The following is a 6,950-nucleotide window of genomic DNA, read 5'->3' as shown; positions in this document are numbered from 1 at the left end:
ATTAATGTTATATTCGATAAGATATAATCATCGTAATATACTTTCAATAAAAAGGTCGATACTACAACACGAACGAACGAACGAACGAACGACGATACTGTGAGCTCTATCTATAACGGAGTAATACACACCCACCCCCACCCGAAATATATAAATCGTCAATGTTATAGTCGAAATCAGAAATGCTAATCATAAACGTTTTTAGACAACATATTAGCACGTAAATAAAAAACACGTTAAAAAATAACATAAGTAATAGAGTACATGACTAGTATAACAGTAACGAACGTTAACTTTTTAGGTTGATAGGTAGGTAAGCACCATCTAAATATAGGTGGCAAAATTATTTATTATCATCGCGCGTTTCACGAAAGGAGGTAACAATGTACTGATAACAAGGCAACCCAACCGAGTGAGACCTAGCGCCCTAGCAAAAATAAATTATCATTCAGCGTCGAAACGATATTGTAAGAATTCTTTCATAAATATTTTGTGGTTCTGAAAAGAACCGTTTTTTTTTAAGAATGTATATCGTAGACCGGAATAAGTAAATTATTTCGAACTGGTATATTTCGTAACTGCTTTGGTGCCTTCGCTGACGGCGTGCTTCGCCAATTCACCAGGAAGTAACAGACGTACTGCAGTCTGAATTTCTCTGCTCGTAATAGTCGATCGCTTGTTATAATGAGCAAGACGGGAGGCTTCCGCTGCGATACGCTCAAATATATCATTTACGAAACTGTTCATGATGCTCATCGCTTTACTGGATATTCCGGTATCGGGATGGACTTGTTTCAATACTTTGTAGATATAAATTGCGTAACTTTCCTTCCTCCTCCTCTTCTTTTTCTTATCGGTCTTCGATATATTCTTTTGGGCCTTTCCGGCCTTCTTCGCAGCCTTTCCACTAGCTTTGGGTGGCATTCTGAAAATTTAATTTCGTCAATATCAAACAAACAAGTACTATCGTGCAGGTTTGCTTTCGACTCAATGTAAAAGACGCCCCCCCCATGCCCCTCCCGGGTTGTGTGCCCAGGTCGCAAGCTCCCTCCTTACGGAAATGCTTCCGCAGGTTTGGACCTGGCGACCCTTTCCTTCCACCCCCGTTTCTTAAGGAAACGGTCCTCAATCCAGCTGCTGGCACTTCAGCAAGATTGATATCTAACCTCTTTTGGTTGGAAACCAGCCTTTAGGTGCTTTTATTTCCCTATCTAGCTTCTCGGTTTAAATTTTATTTGGCTCTTGTTTGTCGCGGTATTCCTAATTGAATTTTTGCATGGGGGCCCCCAAAGCTAACGGCGGCCATAGTTGTAATAGTCGGGCTTTTCCCAGTGAAGCTGAGAAATGTGATTTTGAAATTGAATCGCGGTTTTCCTGTAAGAGAATATATGGTTAATACACTTAAGATTTTTATACTTGCCTGAGCCGCCTGACGGCGACTCGTGGGGGCGGTCTCTGATTTTGTCTTGTCGGCCTTGGATGTTTGTCCCTTTCTCGGAACCTGGGGTCACCCATATTCAACGCATCGTGTAGATCGCGAAACGCTGGATTTGAGTGCGATCTGATTCTATCGAACATGCTTTCTGCATGTTCTCTCATATACACGTCCACATACTGCGTGTCCAGTCCTAGATCTCTGTATATGAATCTGTTAGGGATGTAATACGGAGCATTTACGGCGGCCCTTACGCTCGTGTTCATAAATGCTTGGATCTTCTTTCTGTATGTCTGCGCGCACTGGCCCCAGGCAGTGCATGCATACAGAATTATCGGCATCAGGATCGTTCTGATCATCAGTAGTTTGACTTTCAGTGCCATGTTACTACTTCTTCCTATGATCGGCGCCAGGCGTCTTCTGGCCTGTTTGGCCATTCCAATTCTCTGTTGTACGTGTTCCTGGAATGTTAGCTTCTTGTCTAGGATGACCCCGAGATATGTTGCTTTGTTTGTCCACGGAATCTCTTGTCCGTTGAAGATGACGTTGCCTTCCGGTTGTACGAACCTGCGGGTGAACAGTATCGCCTGACTCTTGTCAGGGTTGATACTGATCTTCCACAGGTTAGCCCACTCCTCTAATCTGTCTGCCTGTTGTTGCAGGTATCTTGTTACGAGTGCTTGACTCCTAGATCTCGCCAGCAGGGCCGTGTCGTCCGCGTAGAGTGCCAACTTGTTAAAGTTGTTCTCTGGCTTGGGCACGTCTGCCGTGTATACGGAGTAGAGGTGTGGCGAAAGGACTGCACCTTGCGGGACTCCTGCCTCCAGTAGTCGAACTGTTGATAATTCGTCTCCTACTCTGCATCGGCATCGCCTGTCAGCTAGAAAAGACTGGATTAATCTTACCATTGGTTTGGAGTATCCGAAATCGCTCATCTTGGCTAGTAGCCCGTCGTGCCAAACTCTGTCGAACGCCTTGGAGACGTCTAGGAAGATAGCTCCGGTGTTGTGTCCTTTGCCAAGGTTGAAGCCTTCTGTCGCAAATTCCACTACCCTCAGGACTTGTAGCTCTGTTGAGTGCTCTGATCTAAAACCGAATTGTTCGTTGGGGAGGATCCCTAACTCTCTGGTTTGTTCTTCCAGTCTCTTCAGGATGACGCGTTCCGCCACTTTGCTTATGGATGGCAGTAAGCTTATTGGCCGGTGGTTCGCTGGAAACAGGTGGTTCTTCTTGGGCTTTGGTATGTGGATTACCGTTGCCTCTTTGAACTGGTACGGGAAGTGTTGCAGTCTGAGTATAGCATTTATGATGTTGGTTATGGCTGCTATACCCTTTCGCGGCAGCACTTTCAGTGCTCTATTTGTTATGTTGTCTGGGCCTGGTGCTTTCCGAGTGATAAGGTGCCTCAGAATGTCTTTCACTTCCTCAGGCGATGTCGGGGCCAGGGGTTGCGCATTATCTGTTCGTCGGTTGAGCCTCCGTACCGTTCTTTCCACCTGGTTTTCTATTTCCTCTACCTCGTCTGTGAACGGGACGTCATTCTCTTTGCACTGCCTTTCGAAGTTGTCCGCGAATGCTTCCGCCTTCTCCTGGTCAGTGTAGACTATTCCTTGCTCGCCGTGTATTGGTGGGCAGGGTTGTCGCGGTCCGTTCCTAAGTTTCTTCTGCATTTGCCACGCAGATCTATCTTCTGTGGCCAGCTCTTCCAGACGGGTGGTCCATTGTCTTTCTCGGATCGCTTTCAGCTCTTCTTTCAGTATCCTGTTTGCTCTATTCATGCACCTTTTGTCCATCGGTGCACGTGTTCTTTGGTACTGTCTTTTCAGGCGTCTTCTTATTCTGATTAGTTCCATCGTTTCTGGTGGAAGGTGCTCTTGGAAGTTAAAGCGCGTGGCTGGGACTTCCCTCGCGCTTCTTTCCGTTGTTTGTGTGATCGCCTGCTGAAGCTGGTCCGTGGCGTTCTCCAGATCTGTTTTTGTTTCGATGCGTGGTATCTCACCCAGCGCGTCGTGTATGGTTCGTTGGAATCTTGTCCAGTCTATGATTCGCTTCGTTGGGTTGTCTGCTTCCACTTCTCCCCTTCCTATTGTGAATAGGATGGGGTTGTGGTCTGACGACCCTTCCTCTAGTACTTCCATCTCCGTAGTATCGATGTTTTGTACTAGCGCGATGTCAAGAGTGCTTGGGACTGCGTCTGCTTGCGGGTAGTACGTTGGGCTGTTCGGTGCTACTACCTCGATGTCCTCAAATTCGTCTAGTAATCTTACTATATCTCTGCCTCTTGTGTTTGCGAACCTACAGTTCCAGTCTGGCGACTTTGCGTTGAAGTCGCCGATGGCCACTGTGGGATGGTGATCTGGGAATAATTCTGCCAAGTCGGTTCTTTCTATTCTTCTACCTTGCGGGGGTAGGTATACCGACGATATTTTCAGCTGCTCGTAGCGTCTCACGTTGACTCTAACTGCTACTGCTTCGCCGATTTGGGTTTCCGGTCTTCTTTCTTCGTTTTGCGCTAGGTCTGTTTTGACTAGTAGCGCAACGCCTCCCGCGGCGTTGCGCCCCCCTGGCCTGTCTGTCCTGTACATGTTATATCCTGGGATGCGGTAGCTCTTTTCGCTTCTTATCCGTGTCTCCTGGAGCGCCATGACGTCTATTTCTAGGCGCGATAGTAGCTCCAGTAGCTCGTTTCTTCTTTCTGTGAAACCGTTGATGTTCCACGATCCTACGACTAGTCTTCCAGGCACTCGTGCTGGCATTACTGTCGTCCGGGTGTTTGGATTAGGGCTGCTAAGACCGCTTGCGCGATCTTTTGCTGCTCAGTCGTCAGATTTCCTAGAATTTGGATCAGCTCGCTTCCTCCGGTTTGTTGTGCCTTTGGTGCTGGCTTTCTCTGAGCTGTTTGTTGCCGGGGCCTCTGACTCTCCGTTTGTCGAGGCCTGTTTCCTGTTGATTGCGAGGGTCTTGGTTTGGGGAACATTCTGCATCCCCTGTAGCTTGCCGGATGCGCACCCAGGCAGTTTGCGCATTTGGCCGGCTCTTCCCTTTGCTTTTGGCATTCTCTAGTCTCGTGTTGTTCACCGCATTTTACGCAACGTGCGGTTGCGTGGCAACATCTCTGTGCATGCCCGAAGTACTGGCAACGGTGGCACTGCCTTATCTCTTTTTTGTTAATTCTTTGCGGCTCCGCCCGCACGATCAGATTTACGCATGTTCTCAATGCGTATATTTTGTCCTGGTCTTTCGGCACTTTGACCAGGAATAGTGGCAGAATTTGTCTGGTTTTTCTGGACGTCATTCTGTGACATTCCAGAACCTCAAAACCTTGTCTGGTGAGATCTGCCGCGACGTCCGCGTCCTCCACGTTCTCCGGTATCCCCCGGATCACTGCGTGGAGTGGGATTTCTTTCTTAAGGGTGAACGTGTGGAATTCCAGGCGGAATTCTTCCATGTATCTGGTGGCTTTGCGCCACTCTTCTTCGTTGTTTGCGTAGATGTAGATTCCATCTCTAGTAAGTCTTGCCTTGTTATATCCTATTTTACGGGCTTCGAGACCTCTGGAGATTTCATTCCACCGTTTGCTGTCATGGACAACTATTGGTGGTGGTGACATGGGATTTGTTTGTTTCGGATGCGTATCCGCGTTTGTTGATCCTCCTTGTTCGCTTGGCCTGTCCTCGGTTTGCCTGGGGGTTGGCCAGACTGGGACCTCCGGAGTTTTACGTTCTCCGGTTGGTACGATTGCTGGTATGTTCCCAGTAATGGACGTCTCTTCCGGTTTTGTTGTTTCCTCTGTCTCCATTTCCGTTTCCTCCGGTTTCTTTTGTAATACGACAAGTCGCGAGGTTCTCTTCCTTGCTTTCCTCGCCTTTCTCGTTTCGGCCTTTTCGAATCCGTCTTCTGTCTCCGTATCTGTGGTGTTTTCAGGCTTTCTTTGCCTCTTCTGGGAGGCTTCTTTTTCTTTTTCCGTTTCCTTGATGGCGGCGGTGTCTATTTTCTTGTCTTTTTCTTTTTCCTCTTGTTTTGGTTTTGCTGGGGCTTTGCTTTTGGTTTCTTCCTTGTTCTTCTCCTGCGGTTTTTCGGCAGGTTTTGTCCTATCTTCTAGCCTTCTTCTGAGGGCTGCATTTTCGGCCAATATTTGGTCGAATTTCTTGTTCATGTCAGCCATTTGGCTGACCAGCTTGTCCAGAGTGTCTCTTAGCTTTGCGTTGTCTTCTTTTAGAGCTTTGTTTTCAGCTTCCATTTTTTATGGTCTGTGTGGAGTGGACTCCCTGAAAATAAGTGGATTAAAATTCTAATATTATATTTAGTTCTAAGAAGAACTGAATTCTCTTTATCAGTTCTGATAAGAACTGTTGTTTGTGTGTCTCTTAAACACTTCACAGTTTGCCTCCTTAGGTGGTCCTTCACAGGTAAACTTTCACTTCTAGTCGATGTTGCCTCTACGAGCTCTCGATGTCGATGTGTGTGTGTAAAAGACGCCACTCTGTCGTCACTATTTCAGATAGTAACTGGAACTCTAGTAGGCTCCGCCCACCGGAAAGTTGAGCGTTCGAGAACGCCCATTGGTCGGTAGGACGGTATTAATACAGGTCGATTCTATATAGAAATCATTGTATAGAAAGCTACTGTTAGAGCAACATCGAATAATTCTCAGTGAATTCTTTAAATTTATCCGATATATAATACTAATCTACGATTCGACATGTCTGGACGTGGAAAAGGAGGTAAAGTTAAGGGAAAGGCAAAGTCCCGTTCCAGTCGGGCTGGACTCCAATTCCCAGTAGGACGTATTCATCGACTCCTTCGTAAGGGAAATTATGCCGAACGAGTTGGTGCCGGCGCCCCGGTTTACTTAGCCGCAGTAATGGAATATTTGGCAGCTGAAGTCTTGGAATTGGCCGGTAATGCGGCTCGCGATAACAAAAAAACCCGTATCATTCCTAGACATTTACAGCTGGCCATTCGAAACGACGAAGAACTCAATAAATTGTTATCAGGAGTAACCATTGCTCAAGGTGGTGTTTTGCCCAATATTCAGGCGGTTTTGTTACCGAAAAAAACCGAAAAGAAGGCATAAGTACACATTTCCTGAGAGAGGAAAGCGACAAATAAAATATCGGCCCTTATCAGGGCCACAACGATTTTCTCTAATGAATTCGACAATTGCATATATTTTTTTTTATTTTCTTGTCATCGCTTTTCGATACAATTGTTGACGCAGCACGATATGCGATTGTTTCTTTCTTGCTTGCGCATATTTACGTATACATGTATACATGATTAATAATATTATTATTGTTCAACTTCTTATTTTCGTGCCGAAACAAGTGATTTCTATTTGCTGAAATCAAATATCAGAATGTCTGTACGTTTATTCGTGATGAAAATAAAATGTATGCAGTAATATCAGATTTAGGTATACAAATGAATAAACATAACAATATCCATAGAAATATTATACATTCTTGTTCGTGGAATTACAATATAGACAATCATGAGTAAATTGGAATGAATA

This window comes from Leptinotarsa decemlineata, unplaced genomic scaffold (assembly GCF_025532065.1).
Source record: "Leptinotarsa decemlineata unplaced genomic scaffold, Ldec_3_MD MMD2_tig00026352_RagTag_RagTag, whole genome shotgun sequence".
NCBI lineage: Eukaryota > Metazoa > Arthropoda > Insecta > Coleoptera > Chrysomelidae > Leptinotarsa > Leptinotarsa decemlineata.
Note: the sequence above shows the minus strand (reverse complement) of the source record.